The 14,313-nt window shown below is 44.7% G+C and overlaps 1 long non-coding RNA gene across 1 annotated transcript; it reads right to left on the reverse strand.

Annotated features, from left to right (window-relative positions):
- Positions 1–13,632: 13,632 nt before the first annotated feature.
- On the reverse strand, positions 13,633–14,092 carry LOC123169597 (uncharacterized). The gene is made up of 2 exons (XR_006484889.1): positions 13,839–14,092; positions 13,633–13,760 (listed from the first exon to the last, which is right to left on the reverse strand). It is a non-coding gene; the product is annotated as an uncharacterized lncRNA (long non-coding RNA).
- Between the last annotated feature and the right edge of the window lie 221 nt (positions 14,093–14,313).

Consider the following 14,313-nt stretch of genomic DNA (forward strand, 5'->3'; position numbering starts at 1 on the left):
GGCCCTGTACACATATACCCATGTATATGTAGTGTAGCTCCTTGCTTGCGAGTACTTTGGATGAGTACTCACGGTTGCTTTCTCCCTCCTTTTTCCCTTTCCTTTCTACCTGGTTATCGCAACCAGATGCTGGAGCCCAGGAGCCAGACGCCACCATCGACGACGACTCCTACTACACCGGAGGTGCCTACTACTACGTGCAGGCCGCTGACGACGACCAGGAGTAGTTTAGGAGGATCCCAGGCAGGAGGCATGCGCCTCTTTTGATCTGTATCCCAGTTTGTGCTAGCCTTCTTAAGGCAATCTTGTTTAACTTATGTCTGTACTCAGATATTATTGCTTCCGCTGACTCTTGTGTATTCGAGCTTATGTATTCGAGCCTTCGAGGCCCCTGGCTTGTAATATAAAGCTTCTATTATTTTAATTTGTGTCTAGAGTTGTGTTGTGATATCTTCCCGTGAGTCCTTGATCTTGATCGTACACATTTGCGTGTATGATTAGTGTACGGTCAAATCGGGGGTGTCACACCTTCGGGTCCGTAGTTAGTAGCTAGATGGCTTTCTCTCTCTCGCTGAATTCTCAATACAATTGTCTCTTGGAGATCCATATGATATAACTCTTTTGCGGTGTGTTTGTTGGGATCTGATGAACTTTGAGTTTATGATGAGTCAAATCTTTTTATATCCATGAAAGTTATTTGAGTTTCTTTGATCTCTTATATGCACGATCTCTTATAGCCTCGTATTTCTTCTCCGATATTTGGGTTTTGCTTGGCCAACTTGATCTATTTATCTTACAATGGGAAGAGGTACCCGGTAGTGGGTTCGATCTTACGGTGCTTGAACCCAGTGACAGAAAGGGAAACGACACGTATGTATCGTTGCTACTAAGGATAAAACGATGGGGTCTATCTCTACATAGATAGATCTTGTCTACATCATGTCATCGTTCTTATTGCATTACTTCGTTTTTCCATGAACTTAGTACACTAGATGCATGCTGGATAGCGGTCGATGTGTGGAGTAATAGTAGTAGATGCAGGCAGGAGTCCGTCTACTAATCTTGGACGTGATGCCTATGTAATGATCATTGCCTGGATATCGTCATAATTATTTGAGGTTCTATCAATTGCCCAATAGTAATTTGTTTACCCACCGTTTGCTATCTTTCTCGAGAGAAGCCACTAGTGAAACCTACGACCCCCGGGTCTTCGTTCTCATATATTTTCTTTGCGGTCTATTTTATTTGCACTTTTTATTCAGACCTATTAAACCAAAAATACAAAAATACTTTGCTGCACTTTATTTTATTTGCGATCTATCTATCAATCTACTACAAATTTACCTCACGTCCGTTTGCCTATCTTGAGGCGTCGTACCCGAAAGGGATTGACAACCCCTTTAACACGTCGGGTTGCGAGGTGTTGTTATTTGTGTGCAGGGGTTGTTTACGTTGTGTTGCTTGGTTCTCCTACTGGTTCGATAACCTTGGTTACATATCGGAGGCAAATACCTACTGCCACTATGCTGCATCATCCCTTCCTCTTTGGGGAAATACCGACGTAGCTTCAAGCGGCATCACTAACCTAGCACTACTATGGTGTCATCCTACCACCACATCCCAAAGAGGGTTTCATCCTACCACCGCTGGTTTACGATCATCATGAGGGGTTAGTATATACCACCTCAACAAAATATATAGACCATATCAAACAGTTTTGAAGCCCTAGCTACACAAAATATACATCGTCATCGCGGTCTCCATCATCATCCAGGATCATGCACACGCCAACCAGCAGCAAGCTCTAGTAGTAGTGCTTGCCTAGCCAATTTCTGAGCTAGAGCACCCTGTGGCGTTTGCCATGGCAACAAACCCAACACCCTGGGCTTTGTTGTCTAGCAGGTGGCTCAGGGCTACCATGAGAGCCTCATCGCTGAAGCCAGCTTGCCCCATGACGACGCTGTATAGGTCAGGGTGGATGTCCATGGTCTTGCTCTCCCTAATGGCGGTTGCCACCTCCTTCACGGCCTCAGTCATGCTAGTGAAGACACTGATCTCCACCTCCTTCATGTCCTTAGTCATGTTGAGAAAACCGGTGCTAGTATTATATCTTATCTAATGACATCGGAAAAAGAATTTGAAAGAAATTTCATAGCCGAATGGGGTGATGCAAAATATGAACCATTTGTTTGCTTAACTCCAAATCCGTTCTCACAGCAAGATCGGCTAGAAAACAAGAAGTATAGCTTCAATTCAAGCATGTGTGATCAAATATTTGATTTGTTGCTAAAAAGTAATTACATTAGAATTCTTGATCACCATGTCAAGCCATCAATCCAAGGACGAATGTATTGTAAGTTGCATGATTCGTCCAACCATAATTTCGAGGATTGCTATATGTTTTGTCAAATAGTTAAATCGGCCATTGATAAAGGACGATTGAAATTTGTTGAAACACCAAGAGATGGTCAGTCTATTCCGATTGGTCCTGATGGAAAAAGTTTTTTGCATCGGCTGCTTCAAGCCGATCCATTTAAATATGAGAAGGTAAAAACTACAGGTGACAGGATCAACCTTTTAAGTAAAGAAGTTGTTGAAGAGCATAATGAACATAAACTTGAGAGCGATAATTCCATCAAAGCTACAAAGAAGACACCAACGACTGGGGGTAACAAGCAAATCCAATGATCTATGAAAGCAAACCAAAAGAAAGCAAAGTCCGAGGTAAGCACAAAGGTAAAAGGTCAAAATTCACTTTCAGACAACTATTGGAAAAATATCAGAAGAAGAGTGAGGAGATAAGTGCTTATTAGCCAAGTAATTTAAAAGTATCAAGATCACCCCCTATGCGCAAATCCGATGATCGGTATTGGCAAAGTGAGAATCTCAATGCATCATATTCATATCCTTACTTTGGGCCGCCAATGCCAATGTTGTGGATACCTCCCTATGCTCGTGTTAATCCATATACATCATGGGAGAGGTATGATACAAGGGCACATTATCCATCTTATATTAGACCTTCTCAGCAACATTATGCAGCTCCAAAAAGTCCAACATTTGATGAACAATCACACGTCAAAGACCGTTTCAATCATAAGGAATTGGTCCGGAGCTCAAGGAACAAGAAAAGGTGGTCAAGCAAGTTTACCGTGTTAAAAAAGATGGCCATAAGAGTGCTACTTCAAACTTGATCCCAAATGAAAAAGAGCCAATTGAAGTGTTGACAGTGGCTACTAAAGGCAATGAGGCAAGTCAATCAAGTGCCAAATCTGAAGAGAAGAAGTTGAGAGTGCACATGATAAAACAAGGATTGTCGTTGCTTCAAACAAAATTACAGCCGGGGTGCCCGCTCGGCTTATCATATTGACAAAATAAGAAATTACAAAAATTTAGTACACAAGAACTTGAGGAAAGTAATATGGCATAGGTTCCCAAAGGAAGTACTCAAAATAAGAATTATGTGCAAGCTTCCATTACAAGAAGTGCGGAAAAGGTGAAGAAGGAAAAGAGTGAAACTATGAAGGACCAAGCCATAGGTTTCAACATCTTCGATCCACAAATTATCCATATTCTTCAACTATGCCATTAATGCATATGCCATGGATTTCGTCATTAGGTATGACTAGTACACATGCCCGTGCGTTGCACCGGGCGGAAAATGGGGCTACGTCTGAATTGAAATCGAACCCAGCCCCGGGGTTTCCGTCCATCAATTAATAATAGTTTGTTTTCTGAGGGGTAATAGCATTTTTCTGTATAATATATTTTTCAATTTTTTTTAAAAAAATATTTTTGTTCTTTAATTTTCTTTGCACAACCTGCTTCATGTGCCATTGTGCACTATTCTTACATCCAATTTTAATAAATGTCGACATTAAAGGTTAAAATTTTATTTAATAAAAATTAACATTTGCATAAATATTGGAATACTTTTTAAGACGATTTAACGCTTTTATTAATTTTGAACATTTCTCTGAAAAATATCATTTTTTGAACCGATTTTTTTTCTTGAACATTTTATGAATTTTTTGGGCTTGCCCTAAACGACTTGGACTACACAAACACGCACGCTCTCAGAAAAAAAGAGACACTGTCGTTGCGAGATAAACTGCACGTATTGTCTCTGTTCCCGTTCCCCGTTTCACTATCCCTTGTCGCCGCCGCCGCCGCCGGCCGCCGATCCCCCACTCCTCTCGTCTCTCCCCTCGAACCCTCTCCATCCCCTCGCTTCGTCTCACAGGCACACAGCACACAGAGGAGCTAGCACCCCTTGCCCTGATCCCTCCAGCCCCGTGGCCCTCGGCCGACGCTGTGATCGGAGAGTGCTGCCACGCCGGTGATGAACTGTTCTCCGCTGCCTCCTCATTCCTCCTCATGCTCCTGTCCTCTCCCACACACCTTCTTTGCATCTGCGCGCCGGGCAAGCGCAAGGCCGCCGTACAATTTTTGACTGGTTAGTCTCTGTTTCTGCTCAGCTATGTTGTGGTGTGTGAGTAGATTTCACTTCCAAACAGTTAATCATGCAGAAACATATTATTGTAGTTAAAATTCATTGAGGTTGCATAGTGTTTGGTACAGCTAGTACAGACATAATTGGTCAGATATATTCTAGGTTTTGGGGGAGGTAGAGAATATGATGTTTTTTTTTAAATGGTCAACGGGGGGGGGGGAGGCTCCCCACCTGAATATATTTCAAAAAGGGGTGAAATGTTTACAGAACTCACGCAGAGCGAGAGAAGAGGAAATCACACCACAGCCCGGCGTGATCCTTAAGTAATGCCGTCCTGAGACGGTGAGACCAAAGAATAAGGTCATCTAGAATCGCTTTGATCGTACCTCTCGCATCAATCTCGAGACTCTGGAAAACTTTTTTGTTCCTAGCATCCTAGATTTTCCAGAGAATGAGAAGTAGTAAGAAGGGACGGATTGTGGTCGGCAGAGCAGGCGGCCCGGCGGAGGTGAAGAACTCAGCGATCGGAGAGAACTGAGGTTGAATACCGGTAGCACGCCATACCCTGCGAGCCGCTGGACAAGTGAAGAAGAGGTGGTCACGATCCTCCACCGCGCTGTTACAACGAGGACAGATGTCGGAGCTTAGGATGTGCTTCTTGCGCAGGTTCTTCTTGGTGTTCAGGCGATCCAAGTAAAATAACCAGCCGAAGATCATAACTCTCTTCAGCACCCGTGAGTCCCAAACCAAGGCAAGGACTTGGTCGTTGAGCTGGGTGGATAGGGCAGCATATGCGCTTCGCGTGGTGAAATTTTCGCCATTCAGCAGCCTCCTAGTGTCCGGTTCCTGTGAGGTAGACACATCCTGCAACAAAGAGTTGAGAGAGGCAAGTTCTGCGACCGCAGTAATGGTTAGTCGATTACGAAGAGCAAGCTCAATCCCTTCCTGTAAAATGTTAGCTACTAGGGCATTTTGTTTGGTGTGGTGGGAGAAGAGAGCAGGGTAAATGATAGCCAGAGGCTCAGGCAGAAGCCAACGATCTAACCAAAAGAAGGTGGACGGTCCATTACCAATGGAACAGTGAGAAATCTCTCTCAGGCTCTGCAACTGTTTATATATAGTTTTGGCAAGGAAGGAGCTGTTACTACCAAAACCAATGTGAAGTGGCGAGTGGTGTAAGATCCAATCTTTCCAAGGAAGGTTGGTGGAGTGCATGAACTTGTAAGCAAATTTCAGCAGTAGACAAATTTTTTGTGCACGTAAGTTTTTGACACCTAGACCACCTGCGACTTTTGGAGTGCAAACCTTATCCCAAGCTACCAGGCACTTAGCCCCAGAGCAAATCTCATCATTAGACCAGAAAAAGGTACGTCTAATAGGGAGAGAAAAGCAGAGCATGAAGTAGGTGGGCAGGCTATCTAGGACGGCTGACAACAAGACGAGTTTACCACCGCGAGAGAGAAGGAGGGCAGCCCAGCCAGAGAGATAGATATCACATCTGTCAATGATCGGTTGGAAGGCCGACGGGGGCAGCTTGTAGGGGGAGAGAGGGAGCCCTAGATAGGTTTGGGGGAAGGAGGAGATGTTAGTGGCTAGGTCAGAGGCCATTTTAGTGGCAAGCTCCGAGTCCACATTAAGTGGGATGAAGGTGGTTTTGTGAAAGTTGATTTGGAGACCTGTGGCGGCTGCAAAGTTATCTAGGGTTCGCTTCAGGTGCGAGGCAGCCTCAGGGGTTGCTTTGACAATAATGAGGGTACCGTCAGCGTATTGAAGGACCGGACAGGGCAGGGTGGGATTGAGAGGGTGCAAGAGAAGCCCATCCTGATTGGCTTTGATAATAAGTTGCTGAAGAATGTCGGGGATAATGATGAAGAGGTAGGGCGAGAGCGGATCACCCTGGCATAGTCCATTCTTACACTGGATCCATCTACCCGGGACACCATTAAGCATGACCGCAGTTGAACCAGTGCGGAGCAATGATTCGATCCAATCGCACCATCGTTGTGGGAAACCACGAGTACGAAGAGTGCGAAGGAGGGAGGACCAGCAAACAAAGTCGAAGGCTTTGCGAAAGTCTAATTTAACAACCAGGGTGGGAGCTTTGCGCTTGGCACAACAATGAAGGATATCAGCTGCGTACAGAAAATTTTCAGAGATGTTACGGCCGGAGAGGAAGCCCGTTTGGTCAGCGTGGACAAGGAGAGGAATAAGTGGCTTGAGTCGATTGGTAAGAAGTTTAGAGACTCCTTTGATGGGGCCGTTTTGAAGCAAAATGGGAAACTTGCAAGTCTCTTTCTGCCGTTAGTTACACATTTTGATGAAAATAATTCTTGTGGTCATTCCGGGCTGATGCTTCCTAATTCTACCTAGCTTCAAGATTTCACAATCCTAAGAGCCTGTTCGGACTCTCTCCCCGCTCCAACTCCGCTCTGGAGTGGAGCAGCATCCAGTTCAAATTTTCAGAGTCGCTCGAGGGCCACTCCGCGCGCTCCGCTCCGCGCTGAAGGAGCGGAGGCTTGCCGAACAGGGCCTAATTCTCGTATCGACATGCATGTTGATTTTGTTCAACTGTAAACACTTATCAGTAAAGTTTCACCAAAACAATCTCTGGGCACAGTTATTTTACAACAGACAATTCACTCTTCTGTGATGTTTTTACTTTTTGCTATTCACTTCAACCCACTGCTGGGAATGTTCTCTCTGCTGCACTCTCAGAAAATACCAAATTCCTTCCTTCATTACTGTCAGCACAAAGTTTCATCTTGATTGATTCTGATTCAAGAAGAACCATTTGCTGCTATTGCTGCAGACACTTCGGAGCAGAACGTCAGCCTGACAAAGCCCGGCCTGTCACCGACAGAGCGAGTCCGGGAGGCCGTCGACTGCCTCCCCGTGCGTCTCGAGTCAGTGCTCGCCGCCGATGCCCCGCCATCCAGCCTGAAATGCTCTACATGAAATGCTCTACATGCTTAGTCCACAGAGCATTATACTGGTTGAAAGCAACATCAAGCCATGTCTTCATATCTTGCCTTCTCTCTGGCACGGAAGGAGCCGCATATGGTTGCATATCTCGCCAACGATCTCATGGTCCGTGAGCTTGGCCTTGTAACGCTTGACTTTGCAAGCTCGGGCTGTCATGTGTCCGGAATGAAGTAGAAAACTGCGAGATCAGTAGCTTCAGGTGCTAATGCTTTGAGAGGGATTAGCATCAAACAACTGGATTATGTGTACTATCTGATCGGCAAGGATACGTACAGTCTTAAGAGATTTTTTCTGCTGGAAAAAAAATAAATCCTCTAAGCTGGGTAGTGAAACCATTCTTGTTCTATCACAGCTCCTAAAATATTATGAACCATGTATAGCTTCTATATTCCCTCCTCGGAAAATCCTATAAACCTTTGATCCATAGAGCAACTGAGGATGTTTTGTCTTCACTTTTTCCTGCATGAGAAACAGTCAAATGTCACCTTCACAAATCTGATACTGACAGTCAAGATGAATAACCTGTATTTTAAATTCAATGATACTTTATAAATAACCCTCTATTTCAAGACCATCACTCTATACTGCAGAGAAAATAGCAACATATTTTCGGGATTTATTTTGTGTTCAGACTAATTACTTCACAGTTGCTAACATGGTTGAGAAAGCTGACAGAACAATATCGAAACAATATAGAAGTTAGATCTTTTTTAACCCGTGATACATCTTATTTTTGTTCATTATCCAAGCTTGAGAAACAAAAATCTAAAAACAACCACGTTCAGTGTATAACAAGCTAACCTACAATAGCCAATAGCAGAGTAAACTTCCAGTGTATGTGCAATTCCACGAAAACATCACGAAAGAGCTCAGAGTTCCGGCACTTCCATATATTCCAGAGGACTGCGATAAGCACAACAGAGTGAATCTTGTCGATTTTTGTCTTACCAGAGATCTTTGACTGAATCAGCATTGAGTGGCTGAAAACTTTGAAGTTCATACTTTCAAGTTCATACCACATCAAGGCTGGGGAGGAGCAGGTGATTAACATATGAGCAATAGTCTCTAATTCGTCATGCAAAGGACAATGGGTAGTGTATATCAGTACCAATCAGCAGCATACATACATATGAATCAATCAGCCACACCCTGTTCACCACAACATGGCCAATAAAAAGAATCTGTCATTGTGTTGGTAGATGCACTTCATGGATGATTGTTCTACCTATTACTAGTAAGATGCCCGTGCTTCGCTACGGGATCAAAAAAATAAGGTGAACTTAAGTTATAGTCAGGAACTCATACATTGATCAAAGTAAGGATATATTATTATTGATAGATAGACAGCAAGCACAATCAAACATATGTTTTTTAATCAATGAACCCCTTCGTCATGAAGCCGAACTCTTTCTTCTCCATCTCCATCTCGTAGGAAGAACCTTTGTTCTCCATACTCAGCTCTCTAATTAGGGGGAGACTTGTATAAGATCTGATCTTTAGGTGAGATCGTAGCAAAATTTCATATTTAGACAATTCAAAAAATTCTGAATTTTTTTTACATACCTGCAAGGTATGTTTACAACTCTAAAAAAAATCAGCTTCAAACTCGGTCTACTGTAAGAGATTCAAAAAAGACAAATTCGACTATGAATAGTGTCATCTTGGGGTAAATAGTATTTGGCACAATTCATATCCGATTTTGTCTTTTTTGTTTCTCAAAGTGTACTTCGAATTAGGAGCTGAAACCTTTTAAGTTTTTACATCAAACACGGATGTGTCTACAAATATTTTCAGAATTTTTAAACATGTTTTGAGTCTTCAAATAGATTGATCTCATCTAAAGCTAGATCTAATACAAGCTCTATCCTATATCGAAGGGAGAGAATGCGGCAAATATAGAATTCGTCTACACACGTGGCAACTGACAACATTCGCCAACTTTATCTCTCCATTTGTCTGTCTTTGGCTTCTGTTTGCTTATCATGGACTACAACTCCAGCCCACACACAATTATCAGCTAGAAATGGTAAGACATTAATCACCTCACAAACATATCACATTCAGTAACCAGTCATGAAAACTCACATGAGAAAAGATAACACAATCACAAGCACTTGGTGCATAACTTGCATACATAAGAGATTACATACAAGTACAACCAAAATAATTGGGCTCAGTAAGCAAGATTACTATGGCAAAAAATAGAGATGATGTGCCATGTGTCAGCATCCTTCAAATAGTGGCTTCGTCAAATGCAAGGCCTGTGAGTGTCACAGACGATAACTCCGAATTGCGATAAATGTGATGACCGCTCTCACCAGATCTCCCAAATCACCAGCACGGCCAGCAATCTCCAATACATATTATCATGTCCAGCCTTAGAACCACTACAACAGAACTGCCTCTTTCCTTTGATAGGCTGTAGAAAGCAAAAAAAAAAAAAAAGATATCGTGTTACCGTTCATCCAGGAATTGAACATTTTATGCCACCAGAACTAATGTGAAGATAAATGGCAGCAATCAGTATACCCAAATAACATACATATTTTAGAAGCCTGAAGAAGAAAGGCAATGCTACCGATGAATGCACGGCGGCAGTGTATATTGCATGGCACCTTTGGATTGAGAGAAAGAACAGAGTTTTCAAGGCCTCGTCAAGCTCTATTTCTGCTGTGCTGCTTCTTGCAAGAGATGCGATCGGCCTCCTTAAGGAGGCAGGGGAGTAGTAGCCTGGTGGCATGGCTGGATGCCTTTGGCTTCAGCCTATTTTCCCTTTTTCTTCCTTGTTGTAATCATTTCCGGCTGCTGCTTCCGGCAGTTTTGTACAGTTTTTCCCTCTAATATAATGGAAAGGCAGAGCTCCTGCTGTTCCGGTCAAAAACAAAGTACATACTTTAGCTTGAGTTTTTTTTTAGAAAAGGAGGATGACTCCTGGCCTCTGCATCTGGGCGATGCATACGGCCACTTTATTAATTATTCTCACAAGACCTTACAAAGCCAAACAACAGCAAGACTAAAGCCACCGTCTAAGCAACAACTGTTGCTACACCTATCCAATTGATGAAGGGGCGCAGATAGTCTGGACCTAATACCAAACAGACATCGCAGCCAAACCTAAACATCTAAGACCTAAGGTCCCAACCAGGACGCCTGCCTGGTATGGGGCACCTACCAGTCCGGCGCACTCCTCAACCAGGACGCCTGCCGGGTATGAGGCCGCCGCAGCCACCTGCCACCAATCCATCTTCCGAGCTGTATTGTTGCATGTACCGTGCCAGGTCTCTCTGCCATCGACGCCACTACGACGCCCGACAGCGTCGTCCTCCTGCGCGAGTCCATCCTCCCACACCAAACTCCGAATCTGCACTGCGCCACGCCGTCAAGATCCGTCGCCATCAGTGTGTAGGGTGAATCACCGCTCCACCAAAGAATTCGTCCTCTGGTCCCTCGATCACGTGTGTACCTCCAAGAATGACGCCCCCAAGGAAGGAACGACACCATAGCGCCGCCGTCATCCGATCATCCGATCTAGGGTTTTCCCCGGAGGTAGCAGAGAGTGGCCTTGAACTTCTCCACGGCGATGCCTTCAAGAAGGGAACGACGCAGATAGCGCCGCCACTGCCAGCCTTAGCAGACGCCGAAGGCAAGTTTTCACCCAGATCAGTTCGAAGGGATCCAACTCTCGTGCACGGGCCGCCGTCACCACCAGGCAGAACCCTGGAGCACCGGCAGATCAACGAGCCGCCGGCACCACCGCATCCAGATCGCCGGGCCGCCGCCATCCCCCGCGCCGTCCGGGTCAGAGACGGAGCCGCCGACCGCGCACAGGGACCACCGCCTCCTGCACACGCCGGAGCGCCGCCGAGAGCCCAGCGCCCGCCACCGCTTGCCGAGGGCCGCCGCCGCGCGCCCCGAGCGGACTCCCACGCACACCAGGGGAAACCGCGAGCGTGAGCCCTGCCGTCGCCCCCAAGCCCGCGCTGGCGCGCCCCGCCTCCAGCGCGCCGCCAACAACCGCCGCGATCCGCCCGCGCCAGATCCAGCGAGTCATGGGAGAAGAGATCCCGCTGCCGCCGACGCCGACCGGGCTTTGCCCGGCGGCGACGAGGAGGAGAGGTCAGGGGAGGGACGAGGACGCGGCGGCGCTAGGGTTCCCCCCGGTAGCCGCGCCTACTTTAGCTTGAGTACACTCTTATAAATGGTTCTAGGACAAACAAGATTGAAGGAGTGTTTAACTGAAGCTTCGCTAAATATGTACAAGAAACATGAATCTGTATACGGCGCCACCATGAAGAGAGGAAATATTCCAGACATGACTCAGATAGCTAGTTCCACTTAATTAGTTATTACATACCTTAGGCATTTATCAGGCCACACTAGTAGAAAAAGAGGCTTCCATACGCCCCCATTAGTCCCTAAAATAATCGAACCGCGACAAAAGGGTTCTTTAGTCGCGGTTCGGGAGGAGACCCGCGACCAACTATCTGGGCCCAGCGCGCTCGGTCGACAGCTGGCGGACGGGAGGGGCTTTAGTCCCGGTTGGCCTGGCCAACCGGGACTAAAGGTCCTCAGGCTGGCCTGGCCAACCGGGACTAAAGGTCCTCAGGCTGGCCTGAAGGCCTGTAGTCGCGGTTGGCCAGACCAACCGGGACTAAAGGTTAGTCCTTTAGTCCCGGTTGGTGCCACCAACCGGTACTAATGGGATTTGAGGCATTAGTACCGGTTCACGGCACGAACCGGTACTAAAGGGCCCATCAAACTCTATCCCCCCCCCCCCCGGGACCGCCTTTTCAGTTTTAGAAAAACCAAAAGAAAATGATGGAAATGTCAAAAAAAATAAAATAAAATAAGTTTCTCATGTGATATGTGGTCTAGTTGTTGGGAAAATTAACAAATACGAATTTCGACTTTATTTGCAAAATTTCTCTGGAATTTCTTAAAATGGGCATAACTTTTGCATACGAACTCGGATGAAAAAGTTTTGTATATGAAAAATCATCTACTCGAAAATCCTCAAAAACCTAACAGAAAAAAAGATACGGGGCTTTTAAGATCTGGAGAAGCAAAAAAATTCAAAAAAATTTCAAATTATGGTCAAACTGTGGTCAAACAATGGTCAAACTAATTATTCTAGAATATTAGTGTTACTAAATAATTATTTCAGTTTTTTTTAAATTTTGGTCAAATCTGGTCAAACAGTGGTCAAACAATGGTCAAACTAATTATTCCACAAATATTAGTGTTACTAAATAATTATTGTTTTTTAAAACAATAGTTTCAAACTCAAACTGTGAAATGTGTCACTTCATGCTCAAGCTAAATTCCTGAGGGTTAATAGAATTGACATCCTACTATTGTCAGGAAAACAACAAGTGCAGACTTGGAAACGAGGGAGAATAGAACCTGGAAGTTAAGCGTGCTCAGGCTGGAGTAGTGAGAGGATGGGTGACCGTCCGGGAAGTTAGATGATTTGGAATGATGAGGGGTGCTTAGAGATTAGAGGATAAATTGAGCAGTGATGAGGGGTGGTGATTAGAGATTAGAGGTTAAAATAATTCAGAAATTTGAAAATAAAAAAAAATTCGCAAAAAAACCAGGTTTAGAGGGGCTAAAACCCTAAACCTGCGGAGGAGGCCTTTAGTTCCGGTTAGCCACGAGAACCGGGACTAAAGGTCCTCCGCCCCGACGGACTCCTGGCGCCCACGTGGACGGGCCTTTAGTCGCGGTTCGTAAGAGGCGCGACTAAAGGGGGGGGGGCCTTTAGTCGCGCATATTTAGTCCCGGTTGCACAGCCGGGATTAATGGCCTTTGCGAACCGGGACTAATGGCCTATTCTCTACCAGTGCCATGAAGTCATTTCTCAGCATAGTATACTCTTCTGTAGTTGTTTGCTCAAAACATTTATGCCAACAATATTAGCTTTGGAGCTCTCACATCATCCATCTGCTCACCTAAAAAGAATAGAGGATATTAGACAATCAGTACAGCATACGTAACAGTCAGGTATATTCAGGAAAAGGAAAAAAATATTGAGCCTGTAGAGGGTCTGTAGTATATTTAGTCAAGGAAAAAACAATGAAAAACACTTGCAATACATTTATTTCTTGCCTCTCATCTAATGTCAAACTTTGCCTACGTGCTCGTTGGCTTGCATTCCTCTCATCATGTGCCATTCGTTGTCTTTTTTCTCTTCTTTGTGCATTAATCTTTTTCTTCTCAGCAGGTGTTAAATTTTGCCGACGTGCTCTAACACGTTCTCGCCTTGCTTGGATTTGTTCTGGTGTACGGCTAGCATATCTTATTGCTTCACGTGCACGCTTTCGCCCTATAGCATTTTTACGAGAAATTAATTAAGTAGTTAAATAAAATTACTTATGCACACAATTTCGCCTTATAGATTTACCTTTTGAGCTTTCTCCGCACTCCAAGCCCTCAGTTGATATGAGCATGCCATTAGAAGGAAAATCGTAGATGATTCGTTTGTCACTTCGTCATCCAAAGACGAGTGACTTGAACTTGTCATATCTGTTGGCTCGCGTATAAATAGACTTGTATGAGCACTTGGCATGCCACTGGAGCAAGTTCTGTTGGACTTGGCTACAAAATAATGCATTCAAACTGCACACTGATTAGATGAAATAAGATATGAAATGCATAAAATCTGCAGTCAGATTGGATATAAATAATCCAGGATGTTGGAGTCAGTTATACAAGATGTGTATCATTCAGTACTTTTCCAACTGCTACTGATACAGTATTCAGATGGGAGAAGCTAGAGTGAGTTTTTTTTTATGTATGGCCATCATGCTTGAAACATGGGCCACAAAAACCTCCCATGGAATACCACGCCACTCCATAGCTGAAAGGCGAAGCGCCTG

Source organism: Triticum aestivum, chromosome 7D (assembly GCF_018294505.1).
Source record: "Triticum aestivum cultivar Chinese Spring chromosome 7D, IWGSC CS RefSeq v2.1, whole genome shotgun sequence".
NCBI classification, from domain to species: Eukaryota; Viridiplantae; Streptophyta; class Magnoliopsida; order Poales; family Poaceae; genus Triticum; species Triticum aestivum.